Raw genomic sequence first — 9,677 nt, 5'->3', positions numbered from 1 at the left:
CTCCCACTCAGAGACACAGGTCTCTGAGTTGTTACAGTTTTTTCTGGTGTCACCTCCCTTTGGATTTATGATCGTCATGCGTTGCTAGCGATCAAATCTGCAATGGTTAGCCTTTAGAGTCAACGAAACAAGGCTGTTTTCCTACTGCCGTTAGAGCGCGACGGCTTCTCCCACTTCTTCAAGGAGAACAGCCATGAGGAGAGGGAGCATGCTGACAAGCTACTGTCCTTCCAGAACAAGAGAGGAGGTCGCATCTTACTCCAGGACATCAAGAAATCAGAAAACAAAACGAGGCTGTTTTCCTACTGCCGTTAGAGCGCGACGCAGCACCCGGTCTACCTCCACTCTTGCTGGTGAGCTCATTTTTGCGTCAGAGGCCTCGTTGGAGAAAGCCAGCCTTCATGTCCTGCTCCATCGTCTCCGGAAAGAGATGGACCTTCGGGGGCTCTATTCCTGGGTTGCTACCGGTGAGATTTGGCTGACACTTGTCGGAACTGGATTAATCCCCACAACCCACTATGTGTACCACCCAGGCTGTCATCTGAAAGCATGGAAAGCCAAGCCTCATCGCGGCAGGAACCCTGTTTTTGCTGTGGCTCACCGCATATAAGCGGACTCTGTCCTTGGAAACTCTACCCCTGTCCTGGTGAGTCGCAGCCTTAAATGGATGTTAATTAATGCCCGCTCAATCGCCAAAGTCTTATATTTTAAATGAATTGTTCTGCTCTGAGAAGCTTGACTTCATGTTTATCTCTGAGACGTGGCAACGTGAGAATGAAGTCTCACATCTTTTAGAGCTTTGTCCCGCTGACTGCTCATTTCTCTGTGCACCTCGGATATCTGGACGAGGAGGTGGAACAGCTGTAAATTTTAAAAGACTTTTTATGCCAGATGGTTTCTTCAAGCTGCTACAACTCTTTTGAGATGCTTATGATAAAATTGGAAGAGAACAGCCCATATACGGCATTTTAATTTATCGTCCACCTGGGTCTGCTGCGTCTTTTTTGTCAGACCTACAAGACTTTTTAACTTCCACCATTAAAATGGGCCAGGTTATCATTGTTGGCGATTTCAACATTCATGTGGATGACTCAACAAACAGTACCACTAAGGAGTTCCTGAGCATAATGGACTCTTTCAACTTTGTTCAGCATGTAGCAGGGCCTACTCATAGGGCTGGGCACACTTTGGACTTGGTCTTCACCTGTGGTGTTTCCCTTGACCACATGAATTTAAATGAAGTTGTTTTTAGTGACCATAAGTCAGTCTCTTTTACTGTATCTGTTAATTCAGAGTCCCATCCTCAAGGTTCTATTAGGCGCAGACCCTTTATTGACGACTCTATAATTTCTGAGTTTTCCTCTCTTTATAATTTTAAAAGTTCTTCTAACGAGGTTGAGCTTTTAACTAATTCGTTTAATGAACACTGTCTTGCTATTCTGAATCAGGTTGCTCCTTTTAAAAGCAGTTATTGCTCTGTTAATTCCCGCACACCATGGTTAAATAATCAGACTCGTGGTCTTCGACGCTCCTATCGAAAAGCAGAGCACTAGTGGAAGTCCACTGGTCTGACTGTCCATCGTGAGCAGTTTAAAGAACTACGTTACCTATATAATGAGTCAGTCAGAGGCCAGATCATCTTACTTCAATAATCTTATAAATCGTCATAAAAATAATTCAAGAATTCTACTTGATACCATCAACAGTATTGTTTCTCCTCCAACCCAGCATGCTCTGCTGCTTTCTGATGAAGATTGTAATACTTTCCTTAATTACTTTGTAAATAAGGTCATGGACTTGAAATCCAAAATTTCCTTAAGTGCTACCCCTTATGAAGATAGCCCTTGCTGTCTTGGATCATTTACCTCCTTTTCTCCAATCACACTAAATGACTTAATGATCGTTTTAGGTAAAATGAAATCCTCATCATGCTCTGTAGATATATTACCTCACTCTGTCCTGTCTGGGTCTATCACCAGCATTGGTCCCACTTTACTATCCATCATCAACAGTTCACTGAGGCAAGGCTGTTCCGTCTTATTTTAAACACGGTGAGGTAACCCCTCTGTTAAAAAAAAAGAATCTTGATCCTAGCTCCACTAGTAATTACGGACCTATTTCACCTCCGACACTGCTGCCCTGACCTGTGGGGTCCCACAGGGTTCAGTTCTAGGTCCATTGCTATTTTCTTTTTATATGCTTCCTTTAGCTGGTATCATTCAATCTTTTAACGACCTGTCTTATCATTTTTATGCTGATGACATTCAGCTCCATATGTCCTTTAAGCCTCATCAGCTGGATAGGCTGTCCACCCTAGTCCAGTGCTTAGCCCAGGTTTCTGATAGGCTTTCAAGTAACCACCTTGTTCTAAATACTAACAAGACCGAGACCATGATCATAGCTCCTCCTGAGCTACATTCTAAAATCAGTCAGATTCTTGCCTCCTTCTGTCCATCTGTCAAGTCAAATATTCAAAATCTCGGAGTAATATTTGACTCTTCTCTGGGCCTCGACTCTCATGTAAAATCTTTGTCTCGTTCTGTTAAGAAACATATCTAAACTGTGACATATGGTTTCCTCAGCTGAACTGCAAAAACGAATTCATGCATTTGTGTCATCATGCTTAGATTATTGTAATTCCCTGTTTACTAGCTTGGATAAATCATCTCTCTCTCGCCTCCAGGCAATACAAAACGCAGCAGCCAGACTATTAACTCGTTCTACCAAGAGTGTTCACATCACTCCCATCTTATATTCTTTACATTGGCTCCCAATAGAGTTTAGAATTCGCTTTAAAATTCTTGTTTTAACATACAGAGCACTAAATGGCCAGGCCCCAGATTATTTATCCAAGCTTCTTATAAAATACACTGCTGCTCGTCATCTCCGCTCACAGACTCAGAGTCTCTTAGTTGTTCCCCATACACGACTGAAGACAAAAGGGGACAGAGCCTTTCAGTCTGTTGCACCAAGGCTGTGGAACAATTTACCACTACAGTTACGTTTGCTTGACAGTTAAAAACTTTTCTGTTCAAACAAGCGTTTTGTTGATCTATATATTTTATATTTTTTACATTATTTACATTTGATCTTTTACATTGTGTACATTGTCTATTGATTTGATTGTTTATTTTAATATTTGTGTACAGCGCTTTTGTCTGTCTGTGAAAAGCGCTTAATAAATAAAGTTTGCTTACTTACTTATAGAAACTCCGTCATGATAGCTTGTACACAGTACTGTCACAGTCTGCGGAGACAGGCCGTGCGGTGGTGTGTGTGATGGACCCAGGTGCATACACAAGTGAGTAGACGGGAGTGGATTTAACAGAAAGCGAGCCTTTATTATGGCTGAAGACAAAGTGTACAAACAAAGCAGGGATAGCTTGACTAAACTAGACTATAACTAAACTAGGAAAACTAGTACTGTGACAAACTAAGAAGACTCAGAGACTATGATGATAACTGCAAAGACTGACTGTGAAAACATGGAGGTGAGAACACAGACTACGCGACACAGACTGCATGAAACACAGAGAATAAATACACATGAGGGATGATCAGGGGAAGTGGCCACACATGGGAGCACAGCTGACACACATAAACCTAAAGACAGGACAGGAGAAGTGAAACTAAATACATTGACATTGAATACAGACTTTCAAAGTAAAATAGGAAACATGGAGATTAGACATGACATGAACTAAACATAACCACGCAGACATGACTCATGACAGGTAGATGCACGAACCAGGGAGACTGAGTACAGGGGAAGATGACGGAAACGACAACATGAACTTGGCAACATAAGACACACAGACATAAACACATGAAGGGCAAGGGAGACTTAACACAAGGGTAAAAAAGTACAAATAAGCTAGAATAACTTAATGAACCTAAACAAACAATAAACATCAAAATAGACTAAAACTCAAAACACTGGGTGACACGACCCAGGACCATGACAAGTACGAGTTATTGTAACTGACTGTAAAAAGTCAGCACAACGAAAATAAACTCCACCTAAACTTGGTTTATATCTGACCCAGACAGACTGCAGGTCATAACTTCTTACCTGAAGTTCAGTTCACCTGACACTCGGACCAGCGGCTGCCTCGGGTCTCTCCTCTTGCCTCCCCTTTCTCTCATCCACCACTTGTTAATGTTACTGAATCTGTGGAAGCTCCGCCATAGCCACCATCAAACAACTGAGTTATTTTTACACACCGACCAGCATCTGGCCAATCCACCACCTTTCATTGTTTATACGTCACAAAAAGAGAAAGAAAAAAGAAAAAAAAAATCATCAGCCCACCGAGCAAATGCCCGGTATGCCCGATGGCCAGTCCAGCTATGGTCGTGCCATCAGTTAACCCTTAGCGTGCCAACTGTGGCACGCGTGCCTAGTGTTGCCGACCCCTGCTCTACAGCAACCTTGATTTATATATTTAATTAAGTTCAAGCAAGCACCAGCTAATGTACACATACACATGTTTAAGTATATAAATATTTTGTGTGTATGATTGTAATGGGTTAATTGGATAATCCAAATTGTCACTAGGTGTGAATGTGTGAGTGAATGTGAGCGTGAATGGTTGTCTGTCCCTGTGTGTTGGCCCTGCGACAGACTGGTGACCTGTCCAGAGTGTACCCCGCCTCTCGCCCTATGACAGCTGGGATAGGCTCCAGCGCCCCCCGCGACCCTGGAAAGGATAAGCGGAAGCGAATGGATAGATGGATGGATGGATGATTGTAATGGACAGCTGGTTCTCCCTGTATCTATAGTTTGTATTTTTTTTTTCTGTTCAAGTCACTGCTCTGTTTTAGTGTCTCTGCTGTAATTGCTAAAAAACATTCATTAACAGTGTAGGGACTAACGTGTTTTTAAGTAACGCGTTACATTAGCTACGTTATTTTTGTGGTAACGTGCATGGTAACTTGTTATCAGCCAAAATCAGGAACGCGTTAATCGTTACTGGGATTTAGATAGAGTCGTTAGTCGTTACTTTGTGTGGTGGCTATCACGGACCTTCCACAGTTTCAGTAACATTAGCAAGTGGTGGAGGCCAACAGGTGGATGAGGGAAAGGGGAGGCAGTAGGGGGAGAGACCTGAGGCGGCTGCCGGTGAGAGGTGAACTGAACTTCAGGTAAGAAGTTATGACCTGCAGTCTATCTGGGTCAGATAAAAACCAAGTTTAGGTGTAGTTTATTTTTGTTATGCTGACTTTTTCGTACTGGGTACTAGCTAGCATGACAGAGTTTCTATACAGCTGGGTGGTATTAAATTTTGTTCTTGTAATTCTTTTGACGGCAAAGAAAGACTGGACCCAGGGTGGTTAAAAGTCAAAACATGATCTTTATTTTACATTTCCGGAAATGGAGAACTTCAGCACAAGCACGCATTCACAGTTCTGAAAGCATTACAAGCTGCATGTCTATATATAGTTCAGCTACGTCACACAATAAGTTTCGATCAAAACAACTCCTTATATGGTACCAGTTCCTCTTTGTGTCTTACTTCCTGTGCAGCTCTGCACTAAACTTTCCCTTTCTAAAGTCTGTTGCCAGGGCGACCTGTCACCCTCTGACCTTGTTTTGTCTCGTCTGGGGGTTGGTTTCTAAAGGCCTCTCTTATTAAAATACATAAAACAATATAATCAGCAAATAAGCACTAAGAATATATATTTATTTCTTAACAGTTTCCCCCTTTTCGTCTTTTTTAAAAGACAACATAATCCCTGATCTATCCCATTAAGTTTACTTGCATGTGACAATAATAGCTACAATATAACAAAAGAAATCATATCAAAAATGAAACCTTTCAATTGCCCAACCCTTTTAGGTCATCCATCTTCTCAACTAATTGTACATTTTCAATGTTCTCTTACTATTATGGCATAATTACTTGTATCTACAACCAATAAATCAAACAAATAAATCAAGCCTTTAGACAACACCTCACGTTTACGCCGGGGTATGAACTGTCCTACCTTAGGTACTACCCCCTTTTTAACCAGAATACCAGTTTAAACCCACTTCTGACTTCCCTCACTGCTCACGGTAAAATCCAATCAAATAAAATTAACTGTGTCAATAACAATTTAAAATGTATATTTTATATTTTGTTGATTTAAAGTCTCACACACAACCCATTTTTAAAGTTTAAAAAAAGAGAAAAGAAGAGGAGTGTAGCAACTTCAACAGTCGCTAGAGGCTGGGCACTGAGCCTGCCTATTTGCCTGTCGTGCTGTCAACTTTATGCAATAATGCGAGAGGATGAATTGCTTGCTTCTTGATGCATTCTCAATCATCCAGGAAAGTAAATCTCCAAAAGTTGAATCTGTTCATCTGGAGTGTTCTTTGATCAGTGGGTTTTGGTCAGTGATTGTTGATCAATGGTCATGGGAATTTGCATAATTATGATTAAGGAACTGACCTCACAGCCCATTGTTCCTTCAGTGGGCTGGTTTCAGTCATTATGCAAATGTACTGTTTATAAGGTTTGGGGAAACCTGCAGTCAGCTGAGACTGAAGAAGTCACTTGGATGAGTGACGAAACATTTCTCCCACAAAACGCTACGTCCAGATGAACAGATTCAACTTTTGGAGAATTGCTTGCTTGTTTATCCAGTGGTGAAGGGAAAAAGAAGGAACACACACACGTAAAGGAAGCGCTCAAAACATGCGGTTATCCTAACTGGGCATTCATAAAGTCAGCAAAGAAGCACAGAAAAGAAGATCAGACACCAGCGAGGGAGGATAAGAAAGACAGACGCAACAACATTGTCATCCCCTATGTAGCCGGTGTATCAGAGAAACTCAGGAGAGTTTTCTCCAAGCATGACATCCCGGTGCATTTTGAGACCCAGCAACACGCTCAGACAAAAACTGGTTCACCCAAAAGACAAAACTCCAAAACACAGACTTAACAACGTGGTGTATGCTGTACAGTGCAGCGAGGAATGCCCAGACCTCTACATTGGAGAGACCAAACAGCCACTTCACAAGCGCATGGCACAACATAGAAGAGCCACCTCCACAGGACAAGACTCAGCAGTCCATCTGGATCTTAAGGATAAAGGACACTCTTTTGAGGATGCCAATGTTCACATTTTGGACAGAGAGGACAGATGGTTTGAAAGAGGAGTGAAAGAAGCCATCTATGTCCACTGTGAGCGACCATCTTTGAACAGAGGTGGTGGTTTACGACACCAACTGTCTGCCATCTATAATCCAGTTTTGAGTTCCCATCTGACCTCAGGAATTCACATGACAAGGTGGGGCCAAGTTTAACAATGAGCTCACCCGAAACCCTGGCTGACTAGGTCCCACACCCGCTTTCACACCTTGGCTCATGTGATTAGAGGATCACCAGGGGGTCCTTTGTCCCTCTTTGGGGGGATACTCCCACTGGGTTTAAATCTGGGACTCTCGGCCATTTGACCTTAGAACTGAAGAAGCTTCTCGGACATCTTCAAGCAACTTAAAGAAGTCCAGACGCTTTTCTTTGCACACTCCTTTGACTACAATGACCTGGATGACTGAGAACCTTCACAGACTTTCTTATTGTCATTTAAAATATCTAGCTTTTAAAAAAATAATTATCTGAATCTTACAACAAACGATTGATAGGTTGATGCATATATACCATCAAAACAGTGTACATCACTGTCACAACAGTGTTTGTTTTCATTCAAAGGCTTATTATGATTTTTCCTATAATGGTGAACGGCAGAATTTCCGAGTTCTGAGTACAATCGAAAGCACCACAAACTGCATTTTTCGTGTTGGATGTAAAAAGTGCATGTGACGCTGTGACGTAGGCTAGAGACATGGCGGCGGTCAACGATGGTACAGGCGTAGGATTTCTCTCGTGGAAATATGCAGATAATTTTTTCCTTTCTATTGGTAGGTGGCACAGTGCACTTGTGGCAAGTGAGCAAGCTAGAAGACTGGCAGTCTTGCTGGGTATCCAGTTACAGAAGCAACACATTAATAAGAGAATTCTGAGTAAAACCAAAGTTACTTTCCCTAGTAACTAGTTACTTTGAAAGTAATGAGTAACTTGAAGTAACTGAGTTACTTTTGATAGAAGTAACTAGTAATGTAACTAAGTTAGTAATTTAAAGTAACTTACCCAACACTGTTCATGTAATGAATGCCTCCTATATTACTCATGTGATCTCAGTCAGTTTAACTTTTCTCTCCATGCCCTCACAGATGCACTCTCCCTCCTGTGCATTAGTTAAAGTTAAATAATTTTTTTGAAACTTTATTAAATATGTTTAATTATCATTAATAAAAATAAAATCAAAATTACAGATGAAATTACATTATGATGGAGTTTTTGCCACAGTTATCCAAGTAACAGATGAGCAATCAAAGGAACTATAACTGATTATGATAAATGCACGCATACCTGGAGGGTCAGCGCTCGTTTGCATGTATTAGCTCTACACTGTAAAATGTAATTCTAGATGTTTGTTATTTTAACATATTATTCCATGTCAGTATGACAATAGATGACTGAAGTTGTTGTTATAACATAGAATTATAAGTTAAAAACGTCCCAATTACACCAGAAAAAGCTAACTTGAAAACTCATGTCCAGTTAAATCAGAAACTTATGTGAACTTGACAATGTGGTGAAGTTGAGCACAGAAAGGTTCAAAGTTGCTTCACGTGACTGCTATCGAGGTGCATCATGGAGAATTGGTGGTTAAAGACAAGCTCACGTTACTTGGACATTTTCTAATCGTCTCCATTGAAACCTGCTTTCAAGGTGAGTAACATTGGTTATAACTATAAGGAAAGTAGCTACAAAATTTGGAATACGTTTTTAAATTTATGGCATGATGTGTGTTTTTCTCTTTTACCGAAACGTTTGCTTTAGCTAATGTAACTTTAGCCGACATGGTCCAGGGTGTGCGTCATGACCAAACCTAACCTAATAAACTGACATACGCCCTTTTTATGGGTTTAATGTTGCACGGACCAAAACAAAAGTGTTGTGCCGCTAGTTTTAAGGTTGCACATTCAACCACTGTTGCGATATTAGCAAGCTAACTCGGCTAAATTAATATGGCTTATTTCATATTGCCTGTGTACTTGTACATTTCTTTTAACTTCACAGCCTGTTTTATTTTGGTGGAGGTTTAGTTTGGCAATATTTCCAGTAACTGACTGACTAAAAGAATATTTTGGTAGGACTGTTGTGCTTGTTGTCATCTCTTTGGCCCTATAAAATCACTTAAGTTGCTATTTACTGCTGTGTGCTGAGCTGCAAGAGTGCATGGAGGAGTGAGACAAAATATGGTCTGCAACCCAGCATTATATTAGTTTTTATGAGATAGTTCAGCGTTTATCTTATGCTGGCTAACACCGACCAGCTCATATTAACTATTTATTTCCACGCTGTCCTGCTCTTATATTTCAGACAGAAGTCCTGTTTTCTTTTGTTTGAATGTGGAAAACTTTCGTGCTCTTATCTTGGCCCAGAACATTGATGGATATTCTTCCTTTGGGTTATATTGGTGTAAATTATGAGCATTTTGGTACTTGTGGTTGTTGTTTTTTGTTTTTTTCATCAGAGTTGCTATCATCACTTCATGCAGTAATGATATTGTGGAATTATTTCTCTCCCTGAAATACTTTATGCTTAACAACAGCTCCATTTTCA

The sequence above is a fragment of the Oreochromis aureus genome, linkage group 10 (assembly GCF_013358895.1).
Source record: "Oreochromis aureus strain Israel breed Guangdong linkage group 10, ZZ_aureus, whole genome shotgun sequence".
In the NCBI taxonomy this organism is placed as follows: domain Eukaryota; kingdom Metazoa; phylum Chordata; class Actinopteri; order Cichliformes; family Cichlidae; genus Oreochromis; species Oreochromis aureus.
The sequence above is the reverse complement of the archived record's forward strand: the minus strand, read 5'-3'. Positions refer to the sequence as shown.